Source organism: Chiloscyllium plagiosum, chromosome 12 (genome assembly GCF_004010195.1).
Source record: "Chiloscyllium plagiosum isolate BGI_BamShark_2017 chromosome 12, ASM401019v2, whole genome shotgun sequence".
NCBI lineage: Eukaryota > Metazoa > Chordata > Chondrichthyes > Orectolobiformes > Hemiscylliidae > Chiloscyllium > Chiloscyllium plagiosum.
Genome location: NC_057721.1, coordinates 73,012,397 through 73,028,487, shown reverse-complemented (window position 1 = coordinate 73,028,487; position 16,091 = coordinate 73,012,397).

Sequence of the window (16,091 nt, the reverse complement as noted above, 5' to 3'; positions counted from 1 at the left end):
CGAACCCTATACTGGATTCAGAACATTAACTCCCATTCTCTCTCTACGGACTGAACCATAGAATCACTACAGTGCCGAAACAGGCCGTTCGGTCCTTGCAATTCACCCCACCCTCGGAAGAACTGTCCAGCCTGACCCACCCCAAAACCCTGCATTTCCCCATGGCTAATCCACCTAACCTGTACATCATGGGGTAATTTAACATGGCCAACCCACCTAACCTGTATATCTTCAGTCTGTAGGAGGAAACCAGAGTACCTAAAAGGATCCACACAAACACGGGGGAGAATGCGCAAACTCCACATAGACAGCCGCCTGAGGCTGGAATCAAACCCAGGTCCCTAGCACAGTGAGGCAGCAGTGCCACTGAGCCACCATGACATGGCACCAATGCTGCCAGACCTGCTGAGTTTCTCCAGCATTTTCTGTTTTTGATTCAGATTTCTAGTATTTGCAGATCTTTGTGTTATTTTATTGCCTTAGCGCAAAAGTTTATCTTCGGAGTAAGTGCTGGAGTGATTTAATTGTGAATGATCTGTGGGTGAAACAAGCCACTATACTCAATCAACCCAGATTCTCTCATTACCCAGTTGTTCATTGGGATCACTGTATGCTGGAATTGACTTCATGATCGCTGGGAAACTCAAGTTTTCTTATTTTTTAACAGAACTTTATTGGAGACCAAAACAGGAAGATTTGAGTTCATTTAGCAAGTTTGCATTTGGACTCCCTCACCCGAAGAAAAATACCTTGTTTATTCACCCTATCCATGCCCCTCATGATTTTATAAACATCTGTAAGGTCACCCCTCAGCCTCCAATTCTCCGGAGAAAATAATGCCAGTCTATTAAGCCCCTCCCTATATCGCAAGCCCTCCAACTCCTGCAACACCATTGTAAACCTTTTCTGAACCCTTTAAAGTTTCTCCACATCCTTCCTATAGCAGTGCGACCAGAATTGAACCCAGTATGCCAAAAATGGTTTCACCAATGTCCTGTACAGCTGCAACATGAAGTCCCAACTCCTATACTCAATACAAGAGCGAACTACTGCAGATGCTGGAATCTCTACTGAAAGCAAACAAAAATATGCTGGAGATCACATGGAGAGGAAACAAGCTAATGTTTCGTGTCTAGATTACTCAAAACATTAGCTTGCTTTTTCTCCGTGGATGTGCATGACCTGCTGTGATCTCCTGTACTTTTTGTTTCCCATACTCAATGCGCTGACCAATGAAAAGATGATGTATTTTGGTGGAAGGGCTGGGAAGATGCAGCATTGTCTCAGTTTGAAAGAGTGCACAAGAACAGAGAGAGCTGAGGACTGGTGCACAGACCATTGTAGGCGGCTAGAAAGAGAGAGGTTATTAAAACATATTGGGTTCTTGGGCTTCATAACCAGAGATACCAAGTGGGAAGCTCTGATTAGGCCACAGCTGTTGTGTCCAGTTCTGGTGTTATTCTGGAGTAACCAGCTCACTTATGAATATGATGTACTTAAAAGTAGTCTGGCAGCTTTCTAAGCAGTATATAATCCACTTGGTTGAAATTATACTTCAAATAAATTCACTTTTCACTTAAATACAAAACTTGAATGGATGCAAGCTTGCGCCTAGTTGCAATGGACATTTCATGTCGTGTTTCACCGTGACTTGTGGAAATGGAAGAGCTTGAAATGGATGTTACTTCATTCAGAATCAACAAATGAACAGGTTATAGTACCTTGGGATGAAATCATCTGATTGAAAGCGAAGAAAGGTAGAAAGCCCTGGTTTTCTGTCATACATTTCCAATAGTTCCCAAGGTTCTTTATAATGAAGTGCACTGTGGAAATGTTGAAACCAATTTGTGCACAGCAAGCTTTCACAAACAGCCCTGTGACAATGACTCTACAGTCAATTTAGGGTGTCACGGTGGCTTAATGACTAGCACTGCTGTCTCACAGTGCCAGAGACACGAGTTTGATTCCAGCCTTGGGTGATTGTGTGGAATTTGCATGTTCCCCCCATGTCTGTGTGGGTTTCCTCCAGGTGCTCTGGTTTCTTCCCACAATCAAAAGATATGCAGGTTAGGTGGATTAACCATGGGAAATGTAGGGCTATAGGGATTGAGATGGTCTTCGGAAGGTCAATGCAGACCCAATGGGGTCTGTAGTGATTCTATGATTTGATGATGGTGATTGATGAGTAAATGTTGGCCAGGACACTGGGGAGGGTGCCCTGCTCATCTGCAAAATTGTATCATAGAACCTTTTGCAGCTTTCAGCCTACCTGAGACAGAAAATGGGATCTTGGATTTATGTTCCATCTGGATTATGGTATTGCCAACAAATAGGACAAGTAAAAGATATGGGTAAAGAAGAGACAACTGTACAGTAGGGATTAGTATGTTGGATCATTTGCAAAATATAGCTGGAGATGTAGAAGATGTGAAATTAAATAAAAAATTACAGGTAAAAAAAAGTGAACCAACCAGACACAAGGGCAAGAAAACACAATGCCTGCAGTCTTGGTTCAGGTCCTCAGCAACACTTCACACCAGATCCTGAATTTTGGTTTACCACTTCATTTTCCCTTCAGACTCCCCTTACATCATCAAACGAAAGGAGGATATAGTCAAGATACGGAAAGACAAAAGTTCAGAGGGCTGAAGGAAGATTGCAATTTATTGAGATTTATGATCAGAAATTAGAAAAATTGAATCTTTTTTTAAAATTATCTCTCAGGTGTGGGTTTCACTGGGACTTATTGCTCATCCCTATTAGCCCTGAAGAAGGGTTGGTAAACCGCCATCTTGGATTGCTGGGATATGGGACATCCATAATGCTGTCCAGAAGGGAGATATAGGATTTAACCAAATGACAGTCAAGTAACAGCGACAAATAGTTCCAATTTAGGATTATGTGTATCTTAGAGGTAAACTTTGCCTGTGCCAGTATTCCCAAGCATCTGCTGCCTTTATCCTTCCTAATATTAGAAGTAAGTTTGAGACTTAATTCTGGAAGAGCTTTAGTGAGTTACTTTAACATATTTTATACTTGGTACATGCTGTCACCACTGTGTGTCAGTGGTGGTAGAGTGGGGTACCAATCAAACAAGTTGTTTTGTTCTGAATGGTACCAAGTCTTTTGACTGTTGTTGGAGGTGCACTCATTCGGGAAAGTAGACAGTATTCTGTTACAATGTTGACTTGTGCTTTGTCAATGGTAGATAGGCTTGGGGAATCAGGAAGTGAATTACTTGTTGCATGATACCTAATCTCTGACCTTCTATAGTGGCTGCAAATTTTACATGGCTGATTAAGTTCAGTTTCTGGTCAATGATATCGCCTCAAATGTTGATGGCAGGCTTTCATCAATGGTTAAGCCATTGCATGCAAACAAGAGATGGTTAGACGCTCTCTTGTTGGAGATGATCATTGCCTGGCACTTGTCACTTATCAGCCGGAGCCTGCATGTTGCCCAAGTGTTGGTACATTAGACACAGGATGGTTTAAAGCATGAAGAGTCACAAATCATGCTGAACCTTGTGTAATCATCAATGAACATCCATACTGCTAACTTTATACTTGTGGGAAGAGCATTGATAAAGCATTTTATAATGATTAGACTAAGGACACTTCCCTGAGAAACTCCTTCGGTGTTGTTCTGGGACTAAGATCACTGATCTCCAACAACTGCAGCCAAATTCCTTTCTACGAGGAATGACCTCAATCGGTGAAGAGTTTTTCCTATGATTCTCATTGACTCTAATTTTGGGGTCCTTGATTCCTCACTTGGACAAATACTGCTTTGAAATCAGAAGCAATCATTCTCACCTCCCCTGCAGAGTTTCGTTCTTTTGTCTGTACTTGGCTAAAGCTGTGTTGAGGTCATGACCTGAAAGGACCTGTCAGCAACTTGTCCATACCAACAAAGTTTCCCAACTAAACTAGATCCACTTAGAGTCATAGACATGTACAGCATGGAAACAGATCCTTCGGTCCAACCCGTCCATGTCGACCAGATATCCCAACCCGATGTAATCCCACCTGCCAGCCCCCAGCCCATATCCTTCCAAACCCTTCCTATTCATATACTCATCCAAATACCTCTTAAATGTTGCAATTGTACCAACCTCCACCACTTCCTCTGGCAGCTCATTCCATACCCATACCACCCTCTGTGTGAAAAAGTTGCCCCTTAGGTCTCTTTTATATCTTTCCCCTCTCATCCTAAACCTGTGCCCTCTAGTTCTGGACTCCCAGACCCCAGGGAAAATATTTTGCCTATTTACCCTATCCATGCCCCTCATAATTTTGTAAACCTCTATAAGGTCACCCCTCAGCCAAGTCCATATCCCTCTAAAACTTTCCTATTTTTGTACCTGTCCAAATGTCTTTTAAATGTTGTAGCTATACCTTCATCTACCACTTCTTCTGGCAGTTCATTCCATATACAAACCACCCTATGTGTGAAAATATTGCCCTGAATCCCTTCTAAATCTTTCTCCTCTCACCTTAAACTATGCCTCTGAGTTTTGAACTCCCCCACCCTGGGAAAAAGACCTTGGTGAGTCACCTTACCTATGAGACTCATGATTTTATAAATCTCCATAAGGTCACCCCTTAACCTCCTATGGTCCAGTGGAAAAAGTCCCCACCAATCCAGCTCCTTCCTTTCACTCAAACCCTCCAGTCTTGGCAAGTCTTTGTAAATCTTTTCTGCACCTTCTCAAGTTTAATCATATCCTTTCTATAGAAGCATGGCCAGAATTGTACACAGTATTCTAAAAGTGGCCTCACCAATGTTCTGTATGGTGCAACATAATGTCCCAACTCCAATGCTCAATGCTCTGACCAAGGAAGACAAGCATACCAAACGTCTTTGTCACTATCCTGTCTGCCTGTGACTCCACTTTCAAGGAACTACACATCTGCACCACTAGGTCTCTTTGTTTGGCAACACGGTCCATGGCCCTACTGTTGGGGGGAAATCTGTCGAGGTCACTAATGTCCCTTAGGGAAGGAAACTGCCATCCTTACCTGGTCTGGCCCTACATGTGACTCCAGACCCACAGCAAGGTGGTTGAATCTTAACTGCCCTCTAGACATTTAGGGATGGGCAATAAATGCTAGTGTAGACAGGGGTGCCCACAGCCCCATGAATGATTTGAAAAGCTTTTCACAGAGGCAGTTTCTGCAATTGCGTTTCTGGTATATTGATGCCATCATCAGTGCTGTTTCCTCCTCCTGTACAGAAGTGGAAAAATGAATCATTTGTGTTCTCACATCTTCACCTGGTATGTCACTGATGTTTTCCTTTTTTCCTTGACTTCTCTGTTTCCATTTCTGGGAAAAGTCTGTCTAAAAAATATTCATCACAAACCCACCACCTCCCATAGCTACCTTGACCACACTGCTTTGTGTATTCCATTTCCAGTTTCTCTGTCTCTATTGCATATGTCCCAATGATGATACCTTTCACAATGGTGCTTTGGAAATGCTTTCACTCAACTGTAATTTCAATCCTACCCCTCCTTAAGTCAATAGAGCCCTCAGTACTGTTCAACCTATCTTCTGCATTTCTGCCATCAACATTCCCCTCCCTCTCAGGACCAGGATAGGCTTCCCCTTGTCCTCCCAATCCTTCCCTACACCAAGAAACCATGATTTGCCATTTTAGTTGCCTCCAGCATGATACCACCACCAAACACATCTTCCCCTCTCCTCCCTCTCCATCAGCATTCCAAAGGGACCACTACCTCAGTGACACCCTGGTCCACTGTTCTGTCACACCCAACATTTTATCCCCATCCCATGGCATCTTCCCATATGATCACAAGAGGTTCCTCTATCCCCACTGTCCAACACCATAAACACTCCTTCCAGGTATAGCAGCAATTTATTTGTACTTCCTTCAAAGATGTTGGTTATTGCAACTTACAATGCAGTTTGCTGTACTCCAGAGAGTCAAAACCCTAACTGGGTGACTGGTTTAAGTCACACATACATTCAGAGCACAAGTATGACGCTGAAGTTTAGTTGTTTTCCATTTGAATGTACCATTTGACTCTCATGCTGTAATTTCTGTGCTAGGCTTGTCATTGTGTTTCAGTGAAGACCAATGCAGGCTGGAGGAATAGTACCTCTTACAGAGTCCCTGAGTTCGACAACTTCAGGCCATGAACTCTGTCCTTCATTTTGATTCCCCTCACTCCGACCACATGTTTTCTTGGTTTTGTTTTCAGCAAAGGTGACCTATATTCTGCTATTATCACTTACTCTTAAGCAGCTACTTTGGAGTTTGCTCCCTTTCCTCCAACAATTACTATTTTCTTTGATTAGATTAGATTAGATTAGATTAGATTACTTACAGTGTGGAAACAGGCCCTTCGGCCCAACAAGTCCACACCGCCCCGCCGAAGCACAACCCACCCATACCCCTACATCTACCCCTTACCTAATACCATGGGCAATTTAGCATGGCATTCACCTGACTTGCACATCTTTGGACTGTGGGCAAACTCCACACAGTCAATCGCCTGAGGCAGGAATTGAACACGGGTCTCTGGCGCTGTGAGGCAGCAATGCTAACCACTGTGCCACCGTGCCGCCCACTCTGTGGCACCTTTCCCAATTCTGTGCCACCTTTTCCAATCTTTGCTGCTTGTTCCTCCCCATCTTTGTCTGTAGCATAAAATCCATCACTTTTCCATCTCTGTCTCACCAGTTCTAAGAAGTGTTGAATTGGAAGCAAAATATTAATTTGTTTCTTTTTTTCCACAGATGCTGCCAAGCCTGTTGAATGTTATTGTACTTTCTGTTCTCATTTCAGATCTCCAGCATCCCTTACATTTTGTTTGGGGTTTTGAATTTTGATGAGGCAAACCATACAATCCGTACAGCATGGAAACAGGCCATTCAGCCCATCAAGGCCACACCAACCCTCTGAAGACCATCCCACTCAGACACTCCGTCCCTGTAGGCCTGCATTCCTACGGCTAATCGACTTTGCCTGCATATCTCTGGACACTATGGGCAACGTAGCATGGCCAAGCCACCTTAAACTGTTCGTCTTTGGACTGTGGGAGGAAACTCACGAAGAGACAGGGAAAACGTGCAAGCTCCACACAGGCAGTTTCTAAGGCTGGAATGGAACCCAGGTTCTTGGTGTTGCAAGGCAGCAGTGCTAACCACTGAGCCACCGTGCTACCCCACTGCCCCAAATGGATGAATATTGTACTCCCTGTAGGGAGAAAAAATACAAAGTATCTGGTACAAATACTATGTAAAAATCTTAATCCTGTAAAGCTCACCTCTACACATAGCTGCACCTTGATCCTTTAGCATCTTCAGGGGAATTAGTGTGTTATACATGTATGTTTTAGCAATGGTGGCACAGTAATTTTGTTACTGGAGTTGTAACCCAAAACTCTTGACTAATGATCCAGATATTTAACCTGAATCCCATTATGTTAGCTGGGAAATCTAAATACAGTTAATTAAATAAATTAGAATCCCTGCAATGTGGAAACAGGCCCTTCAGCCCAACAAGTCCACACCAACCCTCTGAAGAGTGACCCACCCAGTCCCATTCCCCTACCCAATAACCTACACTATGGGCAATTTAGCATGGCCAATACATCTAACCTGCACACCTTTGGATTGTTGGATGAAACCAGAGCACCCGGAGGACACAGGGAGAATGCACAGACTCCACGCAGACAGTCGCCTGAGGCTGGAATCAAACGTGGGTCTCTGGCACTGTGAGCCAACAGTGTTAACCACTGAGCCACTGTGCTGCTGGAATGCAATGCTAATATCTTTAATTGCAGTCATGTAACTGCTCCTCTATTGTAAAACCTTGACTTGTTCACTTGTGTCCTTTCGGGATGGAAATCATATTTGAATCCAGATTCACTGCAGTGTGACTAACTCTTAACTGTCATCTGAAATGGCTTCACAAGCTATCAGTAGCCAGAAGATGGTTCACTATGACCTAGTTCAGGGCAATTAGATATGGCAATAATTGTTGGCTTTTCCAGTGATGCCCACATCCTATGAATAAATAAAAAAAGTTGGAAAACATTTAACTTCATATTAAAAATAAATGGTCTATAATTAAATAAATAGTTGACATTTTCATGTATTTAATATTATTATTTGAATGTTTTAAAAGTTGCTTTGAAAAATATTTTTCCTAATAACACAGAACAGAAATTATGTTGGATAATTTCTGTTTAACAAGGTACTTAGCAGTTGCAAAGTAAACAAAAAGGATTTTTTGTTTTTCTTAATTGAGCTCATAAATCATTTTATAGTTTCTAATTTTTAGTATATTCAACAAAAAAGATGAGATATCTTCATCTCTGGCAATGGGGCAAAAACAATACTGTGCAACAAGTAAAATTAAAATAAGCAGAACTGTGTGTAACCAAGCGATAACTGTTTGAACTGTTATTGTAAGCAGACAGATCCAAAAGCAAATAAATGTGTACGTACAGAGAATAATCAAAATATTGGGAGCTTCCCCATTGACTCAGTAGGTAAGTATGTTGTAGTTCTAGCTTGTATAGACCTAAAGCTTCCAAGGAGAAACTTCAGTTTAGTCATATTCAAATCTTCTCGCTTTTCCAGCAACACATTTTCTGCTCTGATCTCCAGCATCTACAGACCTCACTTTCTCCTCCTTCTATTCAGAGGCCAGGATGCACATTGCACAAACCTAACCATTTCCATAATGTTTGGGAACATTGATTTTTCATGAAATTTATTTTGAAGATGGATTTGAATATTATGACAAATCCAGATTTGAATTTCTCACCTAATTCTGCTTTTCATATTGTGGCTAGTCTTAACTTGAACTTTGTTTTGCGGAGCCATCTTAATTTTATTTTACCCAAACCTGACTTGAATTTCTTACAGATTGAATTTCTTCCTGATCCTGATTTAGGTTCATGTTCAGCTGAGCATCTGTTAAAGAGATCAAAATTATTGTGTTGTAAATTGGCAAAGAATGGTGAGTATGACTTACATTAACTGTCTGAACACGAGTTCATATAAAATGCAGCACTTTTTAAAGTGTTGGATGGAAAAAAACAGCCAAGGTCTTTTCACTTTACCTTTGACATGTGGGTAGTCACATATGCAATGATCACGGAACTGCAATCCATTTCTGTCAATCACTAGACAACAGGTCCAGACACATGGAGAGGAAACATTTACTGGTGGAGACAATTAGGCACCATAGATCTATATGACCTACTCCACCAAGCCATGCTTTCCTGAGGTCTCTTTGGGCCCAGTGGTAGTGTCCCCACCTCTGAGCTTGAAGTCCTGGGTTCAAGTCCCACCTGCTCCAGCGATGTGTCAAAACACACATGTACAGATTGATTAAAATATGACCTAAATGACCCACCTTTCCAAAGCATGCTGCATTGCTGCCTCTTGCAGTACTGAGATAATGTCCCTACCTCTGATCCAGAAGTCCAGGTTCAAGTCCTACCTGCTCCAGAGGTCTATAATAGCATTCCTGAACACTTTGAATTAAAATGATTAAAAAAATGCTGAACTTAAACAGCCACTTACATTTAAATAGCAATATTAATGCAGTGAAATGCACACAGAATGTTATCTGAGGACATTTGAACTGAGCCCAGCAAAAAGCTATTTGGGAAGGTGATCAAATTATACTTTTTATGGCATGTTGTAAGAAAATGAGAGAGAGTTAGAGATGAAGGTCAAGAACTCTAGAGCTTTAGGAAGCAGGAGCTGAAGGTGCAGATGGCAATGGTGGAGAAATACAAATTGTGGTTGTGCAGAACTGGGGGAGTGCAGACTTTGGAGAGTTGTAGTAGGTATGTTACTTATACATTGTATCTTAAAATCTTATGCATCAGGTATTAAAGGTTTGCTTAGCCTTCCACAAATGTTCATTATGCAACTTAGTGTCGATTATTTAGGGATGAGATTGCAGAGAACTTGGAAGTGCATGGTAAAATAGGGTTGAGTCAATATGGTTTCATTAAGGGGAAGTCATACCTGACAAATCTGTTAGAATTCTTAGAGAAAATAACGGGCAAGCCAGACAAAGGAAAAGCCTGTGAATATGATCTGTTTGGATTTTCAGAAGGCCGTTGACAAGGTGCCAAATGTGAGGCTGCCAAATAAGGTAAGGAGCCCGTGGTATTTGGGCAAGATACTGGAATAGATAGATGATTGCTGCTGAAAATGTGTTGCTGGAAAAGTGCAGCAGGTCAGGCAGCATCCAAGGAGCAGGAGAATCGATGTTTCAGGCATGAGCCCTTCTTCAGGAATGGATAGATGATTGGCTGACTGTAGAAGGCAGAGAGTAGGGATAAAAGGGCATTCTTTTTCAGGTTTGCAGAAGGACTTGGCCAGGCTCGGCAAGTGGCAAAGAAGCAGCAGATGGAATACACTGTGAAAAAGAATGACATTAAGCACTTTGCTCAGATAAAATAGAGAGGAAATGCTTTGGAAACCTGAAGCACAAGGGAACTTGGGATTCCCAGTTCTGCATTCCCTTAAGGTTAGATTAGATTAGATTAATTACAGTGTGGAAACTGGCCCTTCGGCCCAACAAGTCCACACCGCCCCGCCGAAGCGTAACCCACCCAACCCCATTCTCCTACATTTACCCCTTCACCTAACACTACGGGCAATTTAGCACGGCCAACTCACCTGGCCTGCACATTTTTGGATTGTGGGAGGAAACCGGAGCACCCGGAGGAAACCCACGCAGACACGGGGAGAATGTCCAAACTCCACACAGAGAGTCGCCTGAGGCGGGAATTGAACCCGGGTCTCAGGCGCTGTGAAGCAGCAGTGCTAACCACTGTGCCAATGTGCCGCCCACAAAGGTTAACATGTAGGTTCAGTTGGCAGTTACGAAGGCAAGTGCAATGTTTGCATTCATTTCAAAAGGGCTAGAATACAAGAGCAGAGATAAACTGCTGGGGATTGTGTAAGTCTCTGGTCAGATTGCATTTGGAATAATGTGAGCTGTTTTAGGCCCCATAGCTAAGGAGGATTGTAGTGGCATTAAAGGAGTTCTAGAGGAGGTTTACAAGAATCAACCTGGGATGAAGGGCTTGTCATATGGGGAGAGGTTGAGGATGCTGGATCTGTACTCAATGGAGTTTAAAAGGATTTGGAGGAAGGAACTGATTGAAACTTAGAGAATACTCAGAGGATTGTATAGAGTGGACATGGAGAGGATGTTTCCACTAGTAGGAGAGACCAGGACCTGAGGACACAGCCTCAGAGCAAAGGGATGATCCTTTAGAACTGAGATGAAGAGTGGTGTAAGAAGCAAGTGGTAGACTGAACTGGGAAATACCACAACCAATTGATCAGATGTGAGCTCTGCAGAGAGTGGGGAACGCAATATCTCAAAGGGCCTTGAAGGTCAAGTCAAGGGTTACAGGGACAAAGCAGGTGAATGGACTTGAGAAACATCAGCCATGATCGAATGATGATGCAGACTCTATGGAACAAATGGCCTAATTCTATTCTTATGTCTTTTAGTCTTATGATCACTCCACTTTCAGTCTTTTGCACCAATTTGCTGGCCTCACCCATTATTGAGGATGGGGATATTTGTGGAGCACCCTCCTCTATTTCATTGCTTAATTCTCAACCATCATTGATGACTGGATGTGGCTGGGCTGCAGAGCTCATATCTGATCCATTGGTGGCATTGCTCAGCTCAGTCTACCACTTGCTGCTTACACTGTTTGGCACTCAAGCAGTCCTGCATTGTAGCTGCTCCAGGTTGGCACGTCATTTTTAGGTATGCCTGATGCTGCTCCTGACATGGCCTCCTGTATTCTGTATTCTTCATTACCAGGGTGGATACCTTGATGGTAATGATGAGTGAGGGCAGTGTGACAGACCAAAGGCTGCAGATTATGTTGGAGCTGCTGCTGATGGCCTACAGCAGATCATGCTGAGCAGTTTTGAGCTGTGAAATTTGTTTGAAGACTATTCTGTTTAGCATGATGCCACATGAAAGGATGCAGGACATTCTCAATGTTGACATGAAACTTTGACTCCACAAAGACTCTACCACGGTCAGTCTTCCTGATACTGTCATGAACAGATCCCTCTGTAGGATAGATTTGGTGAGGATGAGATCATGCATGTTTTTTCCATCTTGTTGGCTCCCTCACCATCTTCCACAGATCCATTACAACTGGAGTGTCATATCAGACTTGACTAGAACAATCAGTGGTTCTCCTGCTGAGCACTCTTGGTGATAGACATTGAAGTATGCTACCCAATGCACCTTTGCCACACTCTTCCAAGTAGTGTTCAACATGAAGGAGCACTGAATAATCAGGTGGGTGGTATGTGATAATCAGCAGGAGGTTTCTTTGCCTATGTTTGACCTGGTGCCATGAGACTTTGTGGTGTTCCAAGTCAATGTTGAGGACTCCTAAGACAAGTCCCTCTCACCTGTTAGCCTTGTGTCCCCAGCACTGTTGGATCTATGGTACTGTTGGGACAGGTCATTCTCAGGAAAGATCACGGTGTTACCTGGGACATAGTCTGTAAAGTATAATTCTACAAGTATAACTATTTCAGGCTGTTGCATGACTGGGAGGCAACTGTCCAAATTTTGGCACTAGCAAATATTAGTAAGAAGGACTTTGCAGGTCAACAGAGCTGTGTTTGTCATTGTCATCTCCGGAACCTTTGTCAGTACCAGGTTATTTTCTTATAGTTTATTTGCAGTTCCTAGTCCTGTTCTTCAAAAGGTGGAAACATATTCTCCACATTTGTCTGAATACATCTCTTCACAACTTTTAACAACATGTTACCCTGAATTTCCTTTTAAGAGAAGAGCACATTGTTTTTCAGATTTCAGCACAACCTGTCTTTAGTACCAAAAATTGAGAAGCACAATCCTTGATAAGTTCAATAAAGGTGATATGGGGGTGGGAAGGAAGGACCTGTTGACAGTGTAAAAGTCCTGGTAGGATGTGAAGTCCTTTCCTCTGATGTTGACTTGTGTTTCCACTGACCTGCTGCGGTTACAGATGGATACAAGATCCTTCCTCAAAGATGATAAATGTGAGGTGTTACATTTTGGTAGGGCAAATCAGGGCAGGAAATACTCCTGGGGAGTATTTCTGAACAAAGAGAACTTGGGGTGCTGTTTCACACTTCCTTGAAATTAGTGTCACAGGAAGATAGAATAGTGAAGAAGGTGTTTTGTACACTTGCTTCATCAGTCAGTGAATAGAGTATAGGAATTGGGATGTCATGTTGTGGCTGTACATGACATTGGTTATGCCACTTTTGAAATACTACATTCAATTCTGATCTCCCTGCTATAGGAAAGATGTTGTAAACTTGAAAGGGTTCAGAAAAGACTTACAATGATGTTACCAGGGTTGGAGGGTTTGAGCTATCGGGAGAGGCTGAATAGGCTGGGGGCTGTTTTCCCTGGAGCGTCAGAGGCTGAGGGGTGACCTTGGATAGGATAAATAGACAGACAGAGTATTTTGCCTGGGATGGGAGTAATCCAAAACTAAAGGGCTTAGGTTTAAGGTGAGAGCGAAGACTTAAAAGGGACCTAAGGGGCAACTTTTTCACACAGAAGATGGTGCGTGTGTGGAATTAGCTGCCAGAGGAAGTGGTGGAGGATGGTACAATTGCAACATTTAAAAGGTATTTGGATGGGTATATAAATAGCAAGGATTTAGAGGGAGTTGAGATTGTGTTGCTGGAAAAGCACAGCAGGTCAGGCAGCATCCGAGGAGCAGGAAAATCAATGTTTCGGGTAGGAGCACTTCATCAGGCTCTGACCTGAAATGTCGATCTTCCTGCTCCTCAGATGCTACCTGACCTGCTGTGCTTTTCCAGCAACATGATCTTAACTCTGATCTCCAGCATCTGCAGACCTCTCTGTCTCCCGGGATTTAGAGGGATATGAGCCCAATGGTGGCAAAGAGGACGAGATTAGGTCGGGATATCTGGTCAGCATGGATGAGTTGGACCGAATGGTCTGTTTCTGTGCTTTACATCTCTATTACTCTGTGTTGCTGTTCGGTACAACTGGAATTTCCATAAGGCTGGAAGGAGCCCGAGATAGGATTTCATCGTGTTGAGAATCAACATGAACCTACGCATCAGCATACACCAGTAAAAAAGTGGCCAGATGCCTAACGGGACATTTTGTGCTTGGTTTCCTGTTCCAAATTCCTGCAAATGTAGTCCATACTCCCCAAGTTGCTCTATGTTTTTGGGTTAATGTGGACTTGTTCATTGTCAATTATTTTTACTGTTTCCGTCGCCAAATCTTTACTATCATCCTTCTTTTAAACAGCTTCTCTCTGATTCAGGCCTCTGCAATTGCTATAAAACTTTTCCCTCAATTTGGCAAATACTTCTTTCAATTTTAATCCTGGTGAAAATCATGCCTGAAATGTTACCCTGTCCTTTCTTTTTGTGGACGTTGATTGTTCCATGTATACTTTTAGCATCTTCTTTAGGTGCCAAAATCTGCCTTCCCAGGGTGATGAAAGAAAATTAGCTTGTATGCCTACTCCTCGTCACTATCCAATGGCCTCTCCTGCAGTGTGTATGTGTGGACTTTGGATGAGTCTAATTGAGTCAGCAAGTTCACACATAAAAAGTGATCACTGGGGTGAGGGCTTAGAATGCAGCCACAATGCATTCAACAGAAACTGGGTACCTTTCAGCAGAACACAAGCTTATGGGTGAATACTTTGTTATTCAGTAACAACAAGAATTTAATTTAATGCTTTAACATTGACAAAAATGCCAAGCTGCTTCACAGGAACATTACTAAACAGGCAAATATTTTGAATAGGAGAGAAATTCTAACATGCTGTGTTCTGCACATGTCTGGCATGTGTAAACATTACACAAACAGATACATTAACACACCTTTAGCAGCTAGATGACTGTCCCTTGCAAACCACAACTGAGCTAAAAGGAACGGGACTCAAAGCAGTTATTGCCCAATGGCACACACTTAACGTAAGTTGCATGACTTTGTACAGGGTTGTCCTTTCATTCATGGTGACTTTGAAAAACATTTTGGAAACATCTAATCATTGCTTCCTTTCTACAGACCTATTTAAAACCCATTACATTTTCAAAGGTGTTTTCTATTTGCTGACCTTACTGCTGTCTCTCTCCTTTTACTCCGGTCCAAAATTAATTGAGCCAAAAAATTCTCCTCATTCCTTAGTGACTTTATGATGAGGTTTTTTCGATGAGATGGACTGATGTCTGCAGCATGATTGCTAATTGCATTTTAATTATGCTGTGGTCAACCCTGATGAAGTTCGGAAAGCCGAACGTAGTTCACAAGAAGTCACAAGCTTCTCAAAGGGCGGGCTGCAGAACCTCCAATGCTCTGTCAAACAAGCCTATCAGAGTGACGCACTCAATAGTGAGTCTGCTGGAAACAGGATCAACTGAGACTTTCTCAAGGGGTCATCATTTGACAAGGAAGAATGTGCAGAGCTACAGGAAAAATTGCTCCTTCAGAGGGCCAGAAGACATGAGTGAAGTGCTTTCTTCTGTACTGGAACCATTCCATGATTCTCCAATTTGATTCTCTATTTCATTACATGGTCATGTTGAGATGTTACAAACTAGTTCAAAACATTATTCTGTCAGAAAGGAAACTGGTCACAGCTCTCTGCACAATATTATTAATAGCAGATCAGGCCAATACTTAGCTGCACTTCCCACTGCCTTAATCTCATTACCTTTTAATCACTTTTCATATTTGCTGTGTAGTTGTGCCAAAGTCCCTGGTATACAAGAACTTCCTGAAAGCTGCATGATGAAATAAGATGTTAAATATGTGCTCAGTGAAGTAAAACTTTAATTAAATGGCAGGGAAGATGCTGATAGGCTTCAATTTAGACTGAGAATATTCTGCTCATCAAAGTGAGGAATATGAATCCTGGGGAATGGAACATTTCCCATTTATGTATCTTTAAGGCCTTTTATTAAAATGAAACATCCTCAACGCTACAGCAAAAGAACCCAGCCCCCAACTCTCAATCATTTGCTCCTGTACAATCATTCCATTTTCTACCCTGGCTG